We start from the raw sequence: 22,320 nt of genomic DNA on the forward strand, positions 1-22,320 counted from the left end.
TCATGCAACATCCCTAATGTGATGACATCACTCAGAAGTGCCATCATCATGAAAGTCTGTGGGGTTTTGGGGATCAAAGCCCTCAAAAGTGGGGGAAACCCCGCTGGGGACCTGAGGGCTGGCAACCCTACATAGGGTCCACCCTTCAAAGAATCCATTTTTTTCTAGGGAGGATCTGATCTATGTAGTCTGGAGATTAGCTGTAATTCTGGGGGATGCCAGCCCCTTACATGGCATGTCATGGAGTCATGCCCATAGTTAGTGGACTGGCCCTTATTCAAACAATCACACTACTAACAATAGTTGAATTAACTGAGCTACTCTCCCTTGGCCTAGCCGGCCGTACAGGCTTGCTGTGGGACAAAAATTAGGGGTCAGAAGAGAACCTCCTGTGTTGCTCTGAGATCCTTGGAGAAAGAATAGGACAACAATAGCAGTTCCCAGGGTTGGAATTCTAGCAGGAGCTCCTTTGCATATTAGGCCACATCCCCCTGATGCAGCCAATCCTCCAAGAGCTTACAAAAAAAGAGCCTTGTAAGCTCTTGGAGGATTGGCTACATCAGGGGGTGTGTCCTAATATGCAAAGAAGCTTCTACTAGAATTCTACCCCTGGAAGTGTCAAACTTCCTGTGCTTTCCAATGCCCATGTATTGTAATTGTGGTCTAAAAACATAACAGCTAGGGTTTCCATCTCCCAGAATTATAATTGATCTCCAAACTGCTGAGGTCCATTCCTCTAGAGAATATGGCAGCTTTGTAGGGGAGACAATATGGAGGTCCCTCCCCAGACTCCATCCCCAAATCTCCAGGAATTTGCCGAATCAGAGTTGCCAACCTTAGCAAAGACTGCCAATTTCCAGTTGGGAAATCCCTAAAGATTTGGGAAGATGGGGAAGGGAGGGGAGCTCAACAGAAGTGTAATGTCATAGACTCCACCCTCTGAAGGGGCTATTTCCACCAGGGAAGTTGATTTCAGTGTTCGGGAGATCAACTGTAAGTCCAGTGGAACTCCACACCTCACCTGGTGGATGGCAACCCTAGTTTCTGTATTTCTGTTGCTGCTTTATTGAGAAGTATAAATCTGTTAGGTGTTTGGCTGGAATTTCCTTCCTCAGCAGCCTTTTCAACAGAGTTATTTCCAGGGCTTTTTTTCTTTTAAGAAAAAGCCCAGCAGGGACTCATTTGCATATTAGGCCACACCCTCTGACATCACCATTTGTTTCACACAGGGCTTTTTTTGGAGAAAAAGCCCAGCAGGAACTTGTTTCCTATTAGGCCACACACTCTGAGTACAAAAACCATTGTCTCACACAGGACTTTTTTGTAGGCAAAAAGCCCAGCAGGAACTCATTTGACTATTAGGACACACCCCCTAATGCCAAGCCAGCCATAACTACATTCCTGTGCATTCCTGCTCAAAAAAAGCCCTGGTTATTTCACTTCTAGAGTTTCAACAGATGGATGCAAGAACTGAATGCACCACACTGGGGCAGTGGTCTCTCACTCTTGTTTTCAAGAGTGGCATAATCAGTGTGTTCAGCTGTGCTTCCTTATGATTTGGACAGCAGGAGCTTTTTACATAATCACAGTGACATAAATCCTGCAGGGAGATTCTTGCCTGCTTGTAGCCTGGAAGATGTTGCATCATAGATCCCACGGCTAGTTCCAGGCGAAAAAGCTGTCTATGGCACTTGAGAGCCAACTGTGGTAGAGTGGTTCAGAGTGGCAGACTCTAATCTGTATAACTGGGTTTGATTCTCCACTCCTCCACATGCAGCCAGCCGGGTGATCTTGGGTCAGTCACAGTTTTCTCAGAACTCTCTCAGTCCCACCTACCCCACAGCGTTTCTGTTGTGGGGGGAGAGAGGAAAGGCAATTATATGCCACTTCAAGGCTCATTTTTGGGTAGTAAAACGCTGAGTACAAAAACCACTACTAGCGCTTCTTCTTCTTCTTCCTCCTCCTCCTCCTCCAATCCTAAATAGGACTAAGACTCCTACTCAGGAATATTTAGTGGGACTTACTCCCAGGGAAGTATTCTTAAGATTTCTTTGTCATTCATCCATGATCCTGTTTTTCACTGCTGGTATGATAGGGTTATCATCCTCCAGGTGAGGTCTAGAGTTCTCCTGATATTACCGCTGATCTCCAGACCACAGAGATCAGTTCCCCTGGAGAAAATGGGCCTGGACTTTATGGCATTATATCTTGTCGAGGTCCCTCCCATCTCAGGTGTCCAACTTCCAGATAGGGCCTGGAGAGCTTCTAGAATTACAACAGTTCTCCAGATTGCAAAAAATCAGTTCCCTAGAGAAACAAACAACTTCAGAGGGTAGAGAGTTATGGCATTATATTCTGCTGAGGTACCTCCCCTCCCCAAAGCCTCTCCTTCTCAAGCTGTACCTCCAAATCTCCAGGAATTTCCCAACTCCGTGCCAGCAGTGTGTGAAAAGAGCATTTTAAAAGCACATTTACTTGTGTGATGGACTGATCGCTAGGCTCTTAGGACTGTCTGTTGTGGTGGCTTCACAGTGCATATCAGCCCCACTGAGCAGGATTCTGAAGGAGGCCTGCTGAAGATTCCTTGCTGAATGTCAGACTAGAGCTGAGGAGAGGAGGCCTCGATTCAAGCATCCAGTAAGCCATTTATTCATACGGCTGCCAGCTCCAATTCAAGAGATATCTGGGGACTTTGGGGGTGGAGCCAAGAGACTTTGGGTATGGAGTCAGGAGACATCAGGGGTGGAGCCAGGAGCAAGGTTGTGACAAGCATCATTGAACTCCAAAGGGAGTTGTGGCCATCACATTTAAAGGGACCGCACATCTTTTAAATTCCTTCCCTCCATTGAAAATAATAAAGGATAGGGGCACCTTCTCTTGGGGGCTCATAGAATTGGACCCCATGGTCCAATCCTTTTGAAACTTGGAGGGTATTTTGAGGAGAGGCACTGGATGCTATGCTGCAAATTTAGTGCCTTTACCTAAAAAACAGCGCCCCAAAGTCCCAGATACCTTCAGATCAATTATCCATTACACCCTATGGGAATTAGTCTCCATAGGGAATAATGGAGTGCCCAGCAGACATCCCCCTCCACTTTCTAATGATCCTGAAGTGGGGGGAGGGCCTCCAAACTGGGAGATCCCCTGCCCCCACCTGGGGATTGGCAACCCTATTTATTCATTGTCTCTTTTTATGTTGCCCTTCCTCCATGAAGCTGAGGGTGGTGTACATTGTTCACTCTGTGACCATTTTTATCCTTTAAGCACACTGGTTGGCCTTGGGTTACTTGGTCTCTCACTGGGGTAGGGTTTCCAATCCCCAGTTGGGGGCAGGGGATCCCCTGGTTTGGAGGCCCTCCCCCTGCTTCAGGGCTATCAGAAAGCAGGGGGGTGGATTGAATGTCCACTGGGGACTCTATTATACCCTATGGAGACCAGTTCCCATAGGGTAAAATGATCTATTTATTTATTATTTATTACTTTAAATTTCTATCCCGCCCTCTCCGGGGCGGCTGACAACATTCAGTGGGTATCTGGGGCTGAGTAGGGCTGTTTTTTGAGGCAGAGGCACCAACGTTTCAGCATAGCATCTGGTGCCTCTCCTCAACCCTCCCAAGTTTCAAAAAGATTGCACCAGGGGCTCCAATTCTATGAGTCCCAAAAGAAGGTGCCCCCTTTCTACATTATTTCCAATAAAGGGAAGGTATTGCTGGAAGCAAGGGGTTTTGGTAGAAAAAGCCCAGCAGGAACTTATTTGCATATTAAGCCACACCCCTGACATCACCATTGTTTCACACAGGGCATTTTTGCAGAAGAAGCCCAGCAGGAACTCATTTGCATATTAGGCCACACCCCCTGATGCCAAGCCAGCCGGAACTGTGCATTCCTGCTCAGAAAACGCCCTGGTTGGAAGAACTCCATGGCTGTCAAAGAGGAAAAAAACTAACATCTGTATACAATTTCGACCTTTAATGCTGTAGTTCTATGCACTCTTTTGTAGGAATCGGTTCCCTTGGGTGGAGTAAATAGGCACAGAACTGGGTGTCAAAAAGGACTGCCTGCTCAGAACACTTATGACTTTTTCAGCATTATTGTCCCCATTATATACTTCTGATATGATTGTTTATTTTGCCATCAAATCTTGGCCCACTTGTAGTGACCCCGTAGGGTTTTCAAGGCAAGAGATATTCCGGTAGTTCTTTTATAGTCCTGTGAGATATTTGAATGGGAAGCACGTGCTTGGATTTCTCGGAGTGAAACCACAGATAATTGAAATCAGTGTGGTTGAAGGACTTGTAAACAAATAGGGTTGTGCTTCAAATACATGCAGGGCTTGAGAAAGAGCCAGGAGACAGATTTCCAAATGGGGGGTAACCTGATCTAACTGACCTAGCTCCACTCATGAAGCAGCTGACATTTAGATGTGGGTGTCTTGGTACAACACATATCTCAGAAGGGCTCTAAAATAATACCCCACGACATTTTCTTTAGAGTCTTACTCGGCTAATATCTGGAAGTGGCTGAGATAAACTGTTTATCTGCCTAGAATGGGATACATTCTAAAGCAATGTCAGAGCAAAACAGCTGGTTTTTTTAAAAAACAAAACAAAACACGTGTGTATCTTTGTCATTCTGTTACAAGTCCTTGGCTGGAAACCAGCATTGCTTATATTCTGCAGGCTGTATAAATAAAAGGCAATCCAAATGGTGGGCCAAAAAAAACTGGAATGAGGTTGTCTGTGTCAAGCTTTTAAAGTAAGCAGATCTGCATTTATTGGTTGACTTTGTATGATTCTTTCACTCCACTGGTCCAAAGAAAAGGCTTGTCTCTTCCTCTCACACACGCATACAAAGACACGCACTGAGGACTTTCATCTGCCCTTTCTTGACCAAAATTCCATGACGGAGTGAAGTTTGCCTTCTTCTGCATCCTTTGGCCTTTTTATTGTAAAAAAAGAATTCTCCTGCATACCTAGGGTATCCTCCAGTATGTGAAAATCACTCTTTTCTCCGTGGGTGGCCCTATTTTACCACTGGACGGACTAGCATGGGGCCACACATTTCTCTTGTGGAGGGAATCATGTGTCCTAATGGCCTCCATGACCCTCATTCATCAGCAAGGTATGGAGAGCGATTGGGAGGAGAGATATTAGTCCCTGGCAGTTGCAACTGACGTCAGGTAATTTTTCATGGAGCGAGAATTTCTGACCTTAGTAATTTGACCACCTATGGCCTTGCCAAGAATAGAGCTATGCCAGGCTCAGAGTACAAATTCCTTGCTCGATCAATTTAGAGAAGGCAGGAAGAGACTCCGATGAGACACTGCAAAAGTGGATTGAGAGTCATTATTTTCAAAAGTGCCAATCCAGAGAATGGGAAAGAGAGATTTTCAGTTAATTTCAGTACTTAACAGTGCAATCCTATGGAGATAGAGCCAGATGGGCAGGCAGCCATGTTGGAGTAGAACAAATTTTGAGTCCAATGGCACCTTTAAGACCAACAAAGTTTTGTTCAAGGTGTGGGCTTTTGTGTGTCCGAGACAATGTGCTTGAGGAAATGTGCATGCCCATGGAAGTTCACACCTTGAATAAAAGTTTGTTGGTCTTAAAGGTACTGCTGGATCCAGACTTTGATCTAATCCCATGGAGAGTTGTGCCATTGATTTCAATGGACCTAGAAGAATGTAATTCTGTTTAGCATTGCAGTGATTAATAACTCCAATTGTACTTGGTGGTGGTTGTGGAAAGTGCTGTCAAGTTGGGTTTTCAAGACAGGGTACAAGGTAGGGTTTTCAAGATAGGGTACAAGCAGAGATGGTTTGCTTCTACATAGCAACCCTAGACTTCCTTGGTGGGCTTCATTGGTGGTCTCCCATCCAAGTACTTTCTTGGTGGTCTTCCTTGGTGGTTTCCCATCCAAGTACTTCCTTGGTGGTCTTCCTTGGTGGTCTCCCATCCAAGTACTAACCAGGGCCAGCCTTGGTAAGCAACCGAGATCTGATGCCATTGGGCTAGCCTGGACTATCCAAGTCAGAGCCCAGTTGTACTTATATGAACTTATTCAGTTGGCCCTCAAGACTGTATAGTGATTCAAACAAAGAGCAGGAACTCATTTGCATATTAGGCCACACCTGCTGACACCAAGCCAGCTGGAACTGCATTCCTGTGCACTCTTGCTCAAAAAAAGTCCTAGGAAAGAGTTAGCTGGAACCTGGTTATGGAATGGAGGAAAACTCCACCCCCTAGTCTGCTTTCCTTTCCTATTGTCTAAAGAAGCTGGTTGAAATACAGCAGATGGCTACATTCAGCAACTCCCATGATTAAATTGCCCCAGTGAGAGCACAAAAGTGTTGGCTTGCAAACTCTGTTTATTTTGGGTGCTTTGTGAGTGTGTGTGCATGTCACTTTAGAAAGCCATGCTTGGAAATGCTTCCAAAGCCTGACAAGGGGACTTGTTGGGGGTATGACAAATTTCACTTTCATTTAATGGAAGTGTAGCTGCCTGGGTAGGCAAAAAAAGAGAATGAGGAAATGAAGACTGTATTCAGGGGAACTGCACTGCTGTATTTTTATTTATTTAGGGAATGGAAAAGTCTCCTGGCTCCACCCCCAAAGTCCCCAGATATTTCCTGAGTCAGACCTGGCAACCCTCTCATTATCAGTCACCTAAAAGGTCAGCTTTAAAGGGACCTGCTTTTGCAATGAGCTGCAGTGTTCATTTAAACCTCGGGGGAGGGGGGAGAGCATACCACACACATCATGTTGATTTATGAAAATGAAAAATGATACTCTTTTGGATTAATAAATCAGGCTCAAGAGATACATATATTTTTCTCTTCACCTTCATAAATAAAAAGCAAATTTGTGGAAATGCCCTGATTAAATGTCATGCCATTATTTATGGACGTATTTCAGCCAAAAGTACATTTTTCTTCAGTTGCAGTTTGCAGCAGCAAGTCTAATTGTAAAAAAGAAAAACTTAGAATTGTATAGTCCAGTGGCCAAACTTGCTTAATGTAAGAGCCCAATAGGATAAATGCCAGATGTTTGAGAGCTGCCAGACCTGAATATCAGGAAGGAAGGAAGGAGGGAGGGAAGGAGGGAGGGAAGGAAGGAAGGAAAATAGATGGGGAGGGGAGGGAGTGAGAGGTGAAAAGAAAGCAACTTTAAATGCATTCTCCAAGCTGCTGACTGGCTTGACATGGAGAAATGATTTTAAAAAGCAAATGCTTTCTCCAAGCTGGCTAATGGGGCAATGGAGGCTTCAAGAGCCCCACGATATGTGTGAAAGAATGACATGTGGCTCCCGAGCTACGGTTTGGTCACCCCTGGTATAATCTAACCTTGTCATCAGCAACCTGCTAACACAGAACAGACTTCCGAGGGGATCCCCACCTCCAAAGAGCTTCCTTGTCATGTGACATGCCCTGTATGATGATGTCACACAGAAGTGACATCATCACACAGGGCACGTTACTCCAGGGATGCTCTAGGATTCATAGCAAAAACTCTAGTGCAGAGGACTTGGCAACCCTAAGACCACCTGTTGGGTGGCAAGTGGGCATTTCAGCAAGACAACGGAGAAGACAAAATATGGGATTCCCCTGGTGAGTCCCATTGTTCCCTACTTGCACTGAATGCAAAAGGTCATTATATAACTACCCTAATAACTGTTGATAGGCTTACAATGCAATCATAAGCCAAGCTACCCAGCCCCAGTAGTTGTAGAAAGGGGTGACTGGGTTTAGGATTGCACTGCTGTTCTCACATTTCCTTTTAAGCACATCACCCATCTCGTGGAGGTGAGTTCCCCAAGGTAATTTTTACTTGTTTGAAAACATTCGTTGCCTGGCCTGTTCTGAGCTCTGAGTATTAGGAGAAGGGAGAAACAATATTCCTCTCTGCTTTCTTCACAGTATTCACATCCGCTCGCCAAGAGGCTGGGAATTGGCATGTGGTGGCTTTTCCCACGGAAGGAAAGACTGCCTGCCAGCCTAGCTGTTGCGAGCTGGGGAGAAATGTTCAGTGGATAATGAGATCGTCTCTGGTTGGGAAAAGTTCTTTTTAATTGAGCTGACCCAGATGTGATTTCAAGAAACCTACTGAGTGCTTTTTGACACACAGTTACTGATGTTTCATTGTGAATATGTGTGGAATTTTATATTTTTCCATGCCACTTTTTTTTTTTTTAACCAGGTGTCAGTTCTCCAGAAATAGGCTATGGCAGGTGATTGGCATGCTGAACTGGCATGCTGCATGCAGAAAGCTAGTGATTGATCAAAGCCACCAAGTAATACACCGTCTTTCAGTTTGCAAAAATATATTATAAGGATTGTGTACAACACATAATAAACAATGCAATAATGATAGAGGCCGGCAGTGCTAAGGCCTTTTAAAGTAACAGAAACGCCAAGGGGCCAAAAAACCCCATCCCCAAATGAATAGATATAAGTCCAAACTTGGAAATAGTCCAACTGAAATTCACAAGGTGGGTGCTCCTGAAGAGTGTAGCTTCAACGCAGCCACTTTCTTAAAAAGACGTCTCTCTCCATTTTGATGACGTTTCAATTCTTTCTTCAGTTTAACGGCTCAGTTATTTAGGAACCCCATTCTACATTCTCTAATCGCTGCATTAAGCTTCTCATTTCAGTGTGAACATCGGGCTCTTGGTGGCTTTGATCAGTCTACTAATTACACCAAGTGCCCTTCAAGCAGCCGAAAGCTAGTGATTGGCTGAGGCTGTGTGGCAGCTCCCATGCTGATCGTCACTAGTTCTAATGTTCTAACAGCCAGTTTGGTGTAGTGGTTAAGTGCGCAGACTCTTATCTGGGAGAACCAGGTTTAATTCCCCACTCCTCCACTCACTTGCAGCTGCTGGAATGGCCTTGGGTCAGCCATAGTAGCTATTGCCAGAGTTGTCCTTGAAAAGACAGCTTCTGGGAGAGCTCTCTCAGCCTCACCTACTTTACAGGGTGTCTGTTGTGGGGGAGGAAGGTATAGGAGATTGCGAGCTGCTCTGAGATTCAGAGTGAAGGGCAGAATATAAATCCAATATAATCATCATCATCATTTTTTTTTCTACTACTACTTCTACTTCTTCTTCGTAGAAGACCAGGTGGCAACCTCAATTGTTGCTCTTCTTCAGCATCTTGGTGGGATTACTATTTGGCCCGTAGCAGCCCTAGTAAAGTGCTTGAATGTCTTATTGTTCACTATTAGGCCTGGAAAATGTTACTACATTTACAATAGCATTTTGTTCTAGTTGTTGAATAGAATCTTGGCCATGAACTTGGGAGGCCAAGGATCAAATCCTAACTAAGCAATGCCCTAATAGATAGGGCTCAGCTCAGGTGCTACAGTTTAGGGGCTCATTTCTCTGTGCTTCAGGATGCCAGATTGAAATGAAATCTCAGGTAGTCCATATAACTGATTACTCCTTCAAAGACTTTTGCACATGCTTAGTTGTGGTAACTACTGCGCATGCAAATGGAGAAAATAAAATCTGATATTAACAGATCAACTTCATTTTGGCTTGCATTTAATGTAGGGTTGCCAATCCCCAGGTGGGGGCAGGGGATCCCCCAGTTTGGAGGCCCTCCCCCCACTTCAGGGTCATCAGAAAGCGGGGGTGGGGGGGAGAGAAAGGGAAATGTCTGCTGGATACTCCATTATGGAGACCTATTCCTGTAAGGTATAATGGAGAATTGATTCACGGTTATCTGGGGCTCTGGGGAGGCTGTTTTTGGTTTCTTTAGTTAGAAGCACCAAATTTTCAGCATATCATCCAATGCCTCTCTTCAAAATATCCTCCAAGTTCGACCCAGGGGGTCCAATTCTATGAGCCCCAAGAGAAGGTGCCCCTATCCTTTATTATTTCCAATGGGGGGGGGGAGGCATTTAAAAGGTGTGCTGTCCCTTTAAATTTGATGGCCTAGAACTCCCTTTGGAGTTCAGTTATGCTTCTCACACCCTTGCTGCTGGCTCCACCCTCAAAGTCCCCAGATATTTCTTGAAGTGGGCTTGGCAACCCTAATATAATGCCATAAAGTCCATCTTCCGAAGTGATCATTCTTCAGGTGAAGGATCTCTGTTGCCTGGAGGTCATCTGTCATCTGTCTCCAGCCACTACCTGGAGGCTGGCCACCCTATCTGAAACCCTCTCCTATCCGTACTCTAAAAAGGACCTTAAAAATGTGTTCATTAGCACAGCCTGTTAAAAGCAGGCAGGCACCTGTGGCAGATCAAGTGGGCAAAGAAGATGCAAGTGGATGCCACCTTCAAAAATGCCCTTGAATGTCTAGAACCATTATCTCCATCATGGCACCCATGGGATTCCATTCTACCTGTTAATGTGGTTTGCTGTACCTGATTGTTTCCCCCCCAAAGTACATAGCCAGTTCTCCACATCACTGGAAAAGAAGGTGCTCCAGAAAAACCAGAAAACCACTTTTCCCTCTTCAGAGGACACCCATTCATAAATAGTTACTTCCCTCATGTAGGGTTGCCAAGTCCAATTTAAGAAATATCTGGGGACTTTGGGGGTGGAGCCAGGATACTTTGGGGGTGGAGCCAGGAGACATTAGGGGTGGAGCCAAGATCAAGGCTGTGACAAGCATAATTGAACTCCAAAGGGAGTTCTGGCCATCACATTGAAAGGGCCATCACCATTGGCACTGGAAGCTGAGTGTAGTTTTGATAGACCGCCGCTATATGTTTCATTATTTTATTGTTTTAACTGTGTAAAATGTTTTAAATTCAAATTATGTTAGATTTTTATGTGTTGTGAGCTGCCCTGAGCCACCTCGGTGGGAAGGGCGGGATATAAACTTAAATCAACTTGAAACTTGAATCACCTTTTCCATGCCTTCCTTCCATAGGAAATCTTGAAGGATAGGGGCACCTTCTTTGGGGGCTCATAGAATTGGACCCCCTGATCCAATCGTTTTGAAACTTGGGGGATATTTTGGAGAGAGGCACTAGATGCTGTACTGAAAGTTTGGTGCCTCTACCTCAACAAACAGCCCCCACAGAGCCCTAGATACCTGCGGATCAATTCTCCATTATTTTCTATGGGAATAAATCTCCATAGGGAATAATGGAGTTCCCAGCAGACATTTCCCTCCCCTCCCCCTGCTTTCTGACAACCCTGAAGCAGGGGGAGGGCCTCCAAACTGGGGGATCCCCTGCCCCCACCTGGGGATTGGCAACCCCACCCTCATGGGATGATGGTTGGTTTGAAACTTCCTGACATTTTTTTGCTAGGTCTCAGCTCCTATAGCTGCATTTTGTAGCAGTGCATAGGGTTGCCAAGTCCAATTCAAGAAATATCTGGGGACTTTGGGGGTGGAGCCAGGAGACTTTGGGGGTGGAGCCGGGAGACATTGCGGGTGGAGCCAGGAGCAAGGGTGTGACAAGCATAATTGAACTCCAAGGGAGTTCTGGCCATCACATTTAAAGGGACAGCACACCTTTTAGAATGCCTTCCTTCCATAGAAAATCATGAAGGATAGGGGCACCTTCTTTTGGGGCTCATAGAATTGGACCCGCTGGTCCAAACTTTTTGAAACTTGGGGGGTATTTTGGGGAGAGGCACTAGATGCTATACTGAAAATTTGGCGCCTCTATCTCAAAAAACAACCCCTCCAGAGCCCCTGACACCCGCAGATCAATTCCCCATCATTCCCTATGGGAATCGTTCCTGGAGGTGCACAATGGCAATGGGGGTGGAGCTTCCCCCGCCGGCCAGCTGGCTGAGGGAGGGGGGAAGCCTGTAAAACCAGGGGATCCCCCGCTGGGACCTGGGGATTGGGAAGCCTAGCAGTGCATGAAGTGTTCTCACAGTTCCCAAGATCCCCAAGGGCTCAACAAGGTTGGGGAACCTTCCTTAGAAAATGAGTTGCTGTCCACAGCTCCAATAATATGTCTGTATACACTACAGTTACAAATGTTATGCAATATAACTCCTATGAGTATGCCATTTTGAATTAACGCCTCCCCAAAAGACTTATAGTCAGGTAGTAGGGGGGCAAAAAAGAGCAAGGAAAAATAATGCTTATATTATTATATCCTTAAATCCAAGTTGATACTATTTTGGAACAGCTGTTTTATGAGAGACATCAATTACAGGGCATGCCTCAAGGTTCACCCAACCTTCAGCAGACTGTACCTTGGGTAAGAAGAAGGCTGAATCAGCTAAAATATTTAAAAAGTGGAGGGTTTGCCATTTGTGGCCAGCCAAGGGTCACCCAATACAGCATGTCAGTTATTCCACAGAACTGTATTGATAACATAACAATTTTGGCAATTTCCACTACATGCAAACATTTCCCTTTGAAGCAGTGGACCTCAGACTTTTGGAAGAGGGCCTTACTTACAGGCTTTCTCTAGTTTTCAGGATCTACTTGCAAAATAATTCCATTCTATTCCCCCCTTCCCAACATGAAATGGGAGATTCTCATTTTGGTTACCACCAAACTAGTTTACATTTTTTTCTTCGATTCAGTATTCATAAATATAACACTTAAGCAACAAGCTGTATTTCATGGCCATTTCACAAATTATGCCACACCAGATTTACCAACAGGTTTCCCCAAATCTTGTTTCCAAGCCGACCTTGGCTGTCATTACATGCCATATAACTCATAAGAACATAAGAGAAGCCATGTTGGATCAGGCCAATAGTCCATCCAGTCCAACACTCTGTCACACAGTGGCCAAGAAAGCACAGGTGCCATCAAGAGATCCTCCAGTAGGGCCAGGACACTAGAAGCCCTCCCACTGTTGTCCCCCCACAAAGCACCTAGAATACAGAGCATCACTGCCCCAGACAGAGAGTTCCATCTATACCCTGTGGCCATTGATGGACCTCTGCCCAGGTGTCTGCCTTCTCTGTTATTAACTGTGTGATGGCTTCTGGGCCTGCATTGGTGAGCATCCTGATCAAGCGCTTGAAAATGTTGGATCGACATTTGTGGGTGTCTCACAGGATGCTTGCAAAATGGGCATGGATTTCCCTGTTCCTATACAAATGCCTTTCACCTGCCAGTTCCCCCCTCTTCCTGCACCCCTCTAAGCCACAAACCTTTCCAAAGCGGGAGCCACCTGGCCACAGAGCAAAAGTCCCAGCAAAAACCTAAGTGGCAAATTATTCTTCCCAATCCTCCTCTGCATGAGTTCCTTCTGGGGTAGATGGGAAGAGTTGGTTTTGTGGCCTCCTGAATTAAACTAGAAGGCTGCAGAGACTACCACCCCCCCTGCCGCCTGAGAAATCCAGTTAATTTCTAAGTATGAACTGAGCCTGCTGGCTGGCTGGCTGCCTGTGTGTATCAGTTGCAGATACGCTTGAAATCCTGCTAGCTTTAAATTGCAGGCGGACCGTCAATACGGGCTGTTCAGCTTGCAAGAATGCAGGTGTCATGAAACAGGATTCCTCCCCCCCCCCTTTCAGAATCTGTTATTTGTGAGGATTGCCGCATCTCTAATTTTATTAATTGATTGACTTCATTTGTATCCCACCTTGTTCCTCAGTGGAGACCCGAAGTGACTTACATTGTTCTCCTCCAGGGCTTTTTTTGTAGCAGGAACTCCTTTGCATATTAGGCCACACACCCCTGATGTAGCCAATCCTCCTGGGACTTACAGTAGACCCTGTACTAAGAGCCCTGTAAACTCCAGGAGGGTTGGCTACATCAGGGGTGTGTGGCCTAATATGCAAAGGAGTTCCTGCTACAAAAAAAAAGCCCTGTCTTTTCTATTTTGTTCTCAAAACAACTCTGCCAGGTAGGTTAGGCTGAGAGTATGCAACTGGCCCAAGGTCACTCGACAAGCTTCCATGGCAGAGCAGGGATTTTGAATCTGGATCTTCCTAGTGTGACACTGCTGAGAGAGTGATTCTAAGCAGGTCTTCCCAGAATTCTATTTAATTCTTAGGACGGCACTATTACTGTGCTGTTATAAGCAGATAACCCTTTTAGGCACGTTGAATTCTAAATAGCCCAGGCTTGCCTAATCTCAGTTTGGTGTAGTGGTTAAGTGTGCAGACTCTTATCTGGGAGAACCAGGTTTGATTCCCCACTCCTCCACTTGCACCTGCTGATATGACCTTGAGTCGGTCATAACTCTCTCAGAGCTGTTCTGCTCAAGAGCAGTTTTTGTCAGAGATCTCTCAGCTCTACCTACCTCACAGGATGTCTGTTGTGGGGAAGGGAAGGAAAAGGAGATTGTAAGCCACTTTGAGATTCCTTCTGGTAGTGAAGGGTGGGGTATAAATCCAATCTCCTCCTCTTCTTCTTCTTCAGATCTCAGAAACTAAGCAGGTCAGTCTTGACTATTTGGATGGAAGACCACCAAGGAATATCAGGGTCATAATGTGGAGGCAGGCAATGGCAAGCCACCTCTAAATGTCTCTTGCCTTGAAAACCCTAAGTCATCTGAGAATTGATTGGGGGGCGGGGAGTTTGAAGTGCCCCTGAGATACCACAATTCTGAGGACTGTACCTTCTCTGACAAGAAGGCTGTATCTAAAAGTGAATATTGGTTTTTATTCCTCATCCTTCTTTTTCACTCTTTTGCCACTCTGAATATTGTTTTCTGTCTCTGTGAATCACTGCATTAAACTCTGCTGGAATGTTATCTCTGTGGCCATTTTTTTAAAAAATGTTGACCTCTTCCAAACATTTCACTGGCAGGGCAACCAAGGGAAATTTTGCCAACTTGTAACAAGTGATGGAAGAGAGCCACAAAGTCTCTGACAGCTCATGGGTTATCTTGCTGGTAATGGAGCTTTGCATGTGCCATTTGGAGCATCCTCAGCAATGTTCATTTTTCATTCAATGTTTTTGCTTTGGTGGTGTGGATGGAAGAAACCCTGGCATTGACCATTCTCTCTCTGCCAATTTCTGCATGCACAGCTTTGCCTGATGTTTTTCCCATTGATAACTGGAGCATTTTATTCACGCTTTCCCGTCATTTGCCCATGGACAATTTAACCTAATATGATGAGGGTATATTGGCATTCTGGACAACTCAAGTGCCCTGTTCTGGCTTCATTCCCTTGACTGCTTTATACACAGTTGACTCGTCTGATAGCTTTGCCTTGCTGTTTAGAAAACCCTCTGGTGAAGCTGATGCTTTGGAAAGATTTTCTTGTTCAAAGTTAGAAGAGGAATATCAAAACGCGTTTGTGTTTCTAGAAACAGATCCTGATACTCCACATTTCTGTAATTAGGCCGCATTAAAAGTGACAAATCCAAGGAGAGGAGGAAATATTCATTTAGCTTTGATCCCATAAGAATGGGTGATTTTGTGGTAGGGGCACTGTTAGGCAGTGGGGTGAGCGGTGGTACACTAACAGAATCTCAACCCTGTCTCTCAATCCCCAAATTAGGTATACAGCCTCAAAACCAGTTGTGCAGCAGTGACAACAATTGCAATATAAAACACATAACAAAGCCCCATCCACTTCTTTGGATTGCAGCTTTTTATGCATTAAGAATTGTCAGTTGTTAGAGCTGTATAGGCTCACGCATGGATGAGTCTGATTATCATGGCACTGAAGATCTGGCTGAAGCAGGTTAGGAAATTTGAGTTAAAAATTACCAGAATAAAATGATCAAAGTTCTTTGGTGATGAGCCAAGGGACAGGACTGTCTGTATGACACATGACCTCCCCCTTCCCCCACGGCTGAAGTTCCTAAAGGATTCTTAGACTGCTCAGTTTCCTCATGAACTGACCATTTAACTTGTGGGGAGATTTACTGGTAGGCCATTGTCCTAGAGGAGCAAACTGAACCAAACTCTAGCAACTCTGTCAGAACACCAGAGGCCACCTTCCTCAGCAATAGTAATTGGTGTCGCTTCAGCAACTATTTTTCCCTGCTTAGCTTCTAGTTTTCTAGAGGATGCAATGAGTGGGCTAATGCCCATCATTTGCATCACAGACCTGCGTGATGCCTGAAACACTGGCTTGTAGCACCACAAAGGCCGCTCCGTTTGGCTTGTTCCAGGGCCATTTTAACTTCCTGATGTTCAATAAAGTATCTTCTGCACAAGTGTAGTTAGAATGGCTTTCCCTAAGCTATATTGGCACTTTCTGTGGTGTGCACATATTTAAAAGAGTGGTAAAGCTGCAGTAGTGCAGTCCAAGCTCTCTGCTCACAACCTGAGTTTGATTCTGGCGGAAGCTGAATTCAGGTAGCTGGCTCAAGGTTGACTCAGCCTTCTATCCTTCCAGGGTTGGTAAAATGAGTACCCAGCTTGCTAGGGGGGAAGTGTAGATAACTGGGGAAGGCAATGGCAAAACACCCCATAAAAAGTCTGCCGTGAAAACGTCGTGATGTGACGTCACCCCTGAGTCAGAAACGACTGGTGCTTGCACAGGGGACCACCTTTACCTTTTTACATCTTCTCTGCGTTTCTACAAGGAGGACTTCTCAACTTGATAATGTTTCAGACCTCAGATATAAGGCCATTTTATATGACTGAGGTCTGATTTACATGACACAAGTGACCATGTTCCACATGGTGATGAGATGTCCAGTGTGCATACTCGCTGTGAACACTGACCATTGCAGTCATTAAGTTGCATTGTGTGGGGTGATTTTCTTAAAGTTCTCAAGGTGATGTTTCCCCTCCTCTTTCTTCTGAGAGCTTCAGATGTTTCATACTCTATACCAAAGGAAATTGCAGAAGTCAATACTTGAAAAGGAGAACCACAGGTATACAGACAACTGGATAGTCTCTGTTCTTTTGGAATCAGATCTCAGTGGTGGAAGATATCAAAAAACCTGGTTTCCCAGAACCATAATGCAAATGTTTTAATTACCAGGACCTAAAAGAACATGTGAAATCATTACATGATTATTGATTTGTATTCCTGAGGTGGCAAACAACTCCCTCAACATGCCAAATGTACATGGTAACTATCATAAATGAAAAAGGTCACATGTCTGTATAGACCAGTCCAGAGTCACCAAGCAGAGATTATTTTAAAAACTTCCTTATACTGAATCAGACTGTTGTTCTATTACAGGGGTGGCCAGACTTCCTTAACATAAGAGCCACATAGAGTAAATGTCAGATGTCTGAGACCGCAAGACATCAATGTCAGTTGCTTGAGAGAGGAAGGAAGGAAGGAAGGAAGGAAGGAAGGAAGGAAGGAAGGAAGGAAGGAAGGAAGGAAGGAAGGAAGGAAGGAAGGAAGGAAGGAAGGAAGGAAGGAAGGAAGGAAAATAGATGGGAGGGAAAGAGAAATGAAAAGAAAGCAACTTTAAATGCATTCTCCAAGCCACCAGTTCCCTCCTCTATTTGCTTTCTTTCCACGCTTCCTTCCTTTGTCTTGTGGCTCTCAAACACCTGATATTTATTCTATGTGGATCTTACACTAAGCAAGTTTGGCCATCCCTGTACCTCTCCATCTTGAGTTCCTTCTTTGCAGCACCCGTCCCTCCTTCAGACTGGGATACAGGGGCTCAAGAGATCTCCATTCTGACTTGTATCTGATGAAGGGAGCTTGACTTTCAAAAGATTATACCCAGAAAATTGGGCTGGTCTCTAAGGCGCTGCGTCACTTGAATCTAGTTCTTCTCCTGAAGACCAACCAACTACCCTCTGAGACGCCGCTTGTCCTGTACTCCATGGAATTGTACCTGGCATCCATTCCTGCTTGTAATGAAAACACAAACATATTGTTCCAGGCATCCCCAACTGGCAGGAAATTCCAGCATGAGATCAATTTCCTTGTGAGAAGAGACTGGAAACTTACAGTGCTTTTGCAACGAACAGGGTGAGCGTTGAAAAAAGAAATGTGCAAATTGCCCAGATGTATTGACCTACTTCTTTAAGCACCTCGCACTAAGGGTTCCAAAAATTAAACAGACAAAGAAAACACAAACAAATCTGGGCTGGCCCAAGTCAGCCAAGTTAATTATCACAAGTCCCAGGATGCAAGCTGAGGGCCAATAGTCTTCAGCTCCTGCCCTCTGGCAGTTTGGTGTAGTGGTGAAGTGTGCGGACTCTTATCTGGGAGAGCCGTGTTTGATTCCCCACTCCTCCACACTTACAGCTGCTGGAATAGCCTTGGGTCAACCATAGCTCTGGCAGGAGTTACCCATGAAAGGGCAGGTTCAGGGAGAGCTCTCTCAGCCCCACCCACCCCCAGGATGTCTATTGTGAGGGAGGAAGATAAAGGAGATTGTAAACTGCTCTGAGACTCTGTCACGTGGGGAGTGCCCAATTTGGTGCTCCTAGAAGGCCTGTGCCCTAGGGAGTCACCTAGTTTGCCTAGTGGCAGGATCAGCCCTGGGAAACCCTCATAGCAAGGAGGGGTTGGTTGTGGCTTTGCTTACAAGTAGGAGGTACAGACCACATCGTATGATTTCAGGCTGGGATATCAACAGAAAAATGCCCAACTCCAAAGGGCATTTTGCAGCTTCCCTCTTTGCACGTATCTGCCACAGCTAGGTCAATTAATTGAGAGTAGTCAGGATAATGACAGTGTATGATTTGCTCCATTAATGAGCAGCCAATATTGACGAGGAATGTTTTATAAGGCACTGGGAACCAAGGAGATTAGAGGATCAAGGCTCTTAAATTTGAACAACCTTTGAAAGTCTTTTATGTGTCATGTCCAGACACAAAGCTGTTTTTACGAGGTTGTTAATTTTCAAGAGGCCATTTGCTTTGGATAATGCATGTTCATTTATCTGGCTTTAGAGGTCAGGAAAGCAGCACTTCATCAGCAAGGTCCTCTGTCTGCACAGAGCCTGGCATCTCTGATCAATAATTCGCCTTTCGGAATAGCATTCAAATATGGATTCATTCTATTGCCTTCATGTCCCCTGGATGATCACCTCTCTAGGCTTTCAAACTATCCTGCATTTGGCGGTGGGCAGGAAATGCCAGCTGAATGGCATTTGGTGGACTTTGCACCACTCCTGATCTTACTTCTAGGCAGCGGTGGAATTCTAGCAGGAGCTCATTTGCATATTAGGTCACACACCCCTGAAGTAGCCAGTCCTTCAAGCCTGCAAAAAAGAGCCTATGCAAAGGAGCTCCTGCTAGAATTCCACCCTTGCTTCTAGGGTTGCCAGCCTCCTGGTGAGGCCTAGAGATCTCCAGGAATTACAACTGAGTGCCAGAAGAGTGAGATCAGTTTCCCTGGAGGAAATGGCTGTTTTGGAGGGTGCGCTGACACATTATGTCATGCTGAGATCCCTTCTCTCTCCAAACATTGCCCTCCCCAGGTTTCACCCCCTCTCCCATCTCCAGGAATTTCCCAACCTGGAGCTGGCAACCCTATCTGCTTGACTGTGGGCTGCAGTAAATGTTGGAAGAAGCAATTTTTTTTTATTTGGGAAAGAATTAGGAGGCTGTTGCAAAAGATTTCAGACAAGCAGAAACAAATCTGAAGATATTAGGAAACAGGGTTGGTATTTGGGAGGGGATTAATATAATCTGTGTGCTCACGTGTTTTCCATTGAGGGCTGAGACAAAAATTTGGAAGAATTTACTGTACTTCTTACTGAACTTTTTACTGTGCTTAGTCAAAGGGAAGGTGACTGGGTGTGTGTGTCTTCAGGAGAAACAGAAACGAATAAATATCTGAAAAATTACTTATTGGCTGAATACAAATTCTTGCATCTGATTTGGTTACTGATACAGCTGAGCCTGAATAAAAGCCAATATTATATGGCTTTTATTTGGGCACAGCTTGGAGAAGGCTTTTAAAGAGATCACAGTCTCTTTAAATGCTTGCTGAGTCACGCTGCTGCCATGGCGACAGCAAGAGCCAGATTGGGGAAGCCATTTAAAGAGATTTCTTTAAATGCCTTCTTCAAGTCTGCCCACACTGCTGTGGTTAACACCACAAAAAATGCAAGCTAGAGACCAATTTACTAAGAAGTATATAGAAATCAGTCCCAATGTCCAAAACATGTATATTCAAGTCCCAAAGTAGTGTGGTGACAAGCCAGTCGATTAAGTACTTGTTTCTTTCCAGTCTTCATCAGACCTGGGACCAATATTGATTCAATTATATAGATTCTTTACACAATTTTCAAAAAAGAGGGACGCAGAGCGTCTCCAGCAGCAATTTCACATCGGCTACAGCTCAGTATGTGGCTTCTTGTTGTGGTGGCAGTGCAACTCAACAAGTGAACAAGTGAAAACGATTTAGAGTTGGGAGTGAGCAGTGAAGTGGCCAAGTTTGCGGATGACACTAAATTGTTCAGGGTGGTGAGAACCAGAGAGGATTGTGAGGAACTCCAAAGGGATCTGTTGAGGCTGGGTGAGTGGGCGTCAACGTGGCAGATGCGGTTCAATGTGGCCAAGTGCAAAGTAATGCACATTGGGGCCAAGAATCCCAGCTACAAATACAAGTTGATGGGGTGTGAACTGGCAGAGACTGACCAAGAAAGAGATCTTGGGGTCGTGGTAGATAACTCACTGAAAATGTCAAGACAGTGTGCGTCTGCAATAAAAAAGGCCAACGCCATGCTGGGAATTATTAGGAAGGGAATTGAAAACAAATCAGCCAGTATCATAGTGCCCCTGTATAAATCGATGGTGCGGTCTCATTTGGAGTACTGTGTGCAGTTCTGGTCGCCGCACCTCAAAAAGGATATTATAGCGTTGGAGAAAGTCCAGAGAAGGGCAACTAGAATGATTAAAGGGCTGGAGCACTTTCCCTATGAAGAAAGGTTGAAATGCTTGGGACTCTTTAGCTTGGAGAAACGTCGACTGCGGGGTGACATGATAGAGGTTTACAAGATAATGCATGGGATGGAGAAAGTAGAGAAAGAAGTACTTTTCTCCCTTTCTCACAATACAAGAACTCGTGGGCATTTGATGAAATTGCTGAACAGACAGGTTAAAACGGATAAAAGGAAGTACTTCTTCACCCAAAGGGTGATTAAAATGTGGAATTCACTGCCACAGGAGGTGGTGGCGGCCACAAGCATGGCCACCTTCAAGAGGGGGTTAGATAAAAATATGGAGCAGAGGTCCATCAGTGGCTATTAGCCACAGTGTGTGTGTGTGTGTGTATATATATGAAGAAGATGATATTGGATTTATATCCCGCCCTCCACTCCAAAGAGTCTCAGAGTGGCTCACAATCTCCTTTACCTTCCTCCCCCACAACAGACACCCTGTGAGGTGGGTGGGGCTGGAGAGGGCTCTCACAGCAGCGGCCCTTTCAAGGACAACCTCTGCCAGAGCTATGGCTGACCCAAGGCCATGCTAGCAGGTGCAAGTGGAGGAGTGGGGAATCAAACCCGGTTCTCCCAGATAAGAGTCCGCACACTTAACCACTACACCAAACTGGCTCTCCAATATATATATATATATTGGCCACTGTGTGACACAGTTGGACTGGATGGGCCATTGGCCTGATCCAACATGGCTTCTCTTATGTTCTTATATGTTCTTAACTCAGGCAGTTAAAAGGTCTTTTTAAATGCCTGAGTTCACTTGCTGAGTTATGCTGCCACTGCCGTAGTAACAGTGCAAGCTGCATTGGGGAAAGCATTTAAAGAGACCTTCTGGTCCCCTTTTGCCCTGTAACTCATTTTTGAAAAAATATTGCATAAAGATGCTAAAAGAAGTAAAAATAGCACCTCTGTTGGAATCAACTACCGGAATTAGTGTTTTGCACAATGTTTTATGGTAACTTCAAGGCTGTCCGAGTTTCTCCATTTAATTTATTTGCTTATATCTTTCTCCATCTCTCCATCAATTAGCCCTATTGAAATGCTAAGTGTTTTGTTACACAAAAGTCTGACCAACAGGAAAATTTCAGAAGTAAAGCCCCTTCCTTCATTTCATCTCCATATCGGGAAAACTTTCCTCTCCTGAATTATTGCCCTCCAGGATGCAATTAAGAGAGAAGTAGCAGTGCCAATTACTGGTTTTTAAAAATACCGCCTAGCAAGCAGCATATCTTGGGTCTTAATTTCATATAGATCTCCAGTGCAGTAAATAAAGTTGATATATGGAGGACTTAAAAAAAAAGTCAGAACTGCTAGGTGTTTTGTTTTTTTTTAGCAGGAGGATGCATGAAAATATTTTGTGCCTTTTCACTCTACAGCAGGCTGGGATTGTGCAAACTGGGATTGTAAATATATGAGGGAATAGAGGCAGCATATTTTTCTAGAGTGGTCCCCATCCTGACCTCCCTCTAGGATTGACAACTTTGGGTTGGGAAATTCCTGGAGATTTGGGGGTGGGGCCTGGGAAAAGCAGAGGTTGGAAAGAGGAGAGACCTCAGCAAGGCAAAATTCCATACATTCCCCCTAGAGTTGCCAGCCTCCAGGCGGGGCCTGGA

Source organism: Heteronotia binoei, chromosome 3 (assembly GCF_032191835.1).
Source record: "Heteronotia binoei isolate CCM8104 ecotype False Entrance Well chromosome 3, APGP_CSIRO_Hbin_v1, whole genome shotgun sequence".
NCBI lineage: Eukaryota > Metazoa > Chordata > Lepidosauria > Squamata > Gekkonidae > Heteronotia > Heteronotia binoei.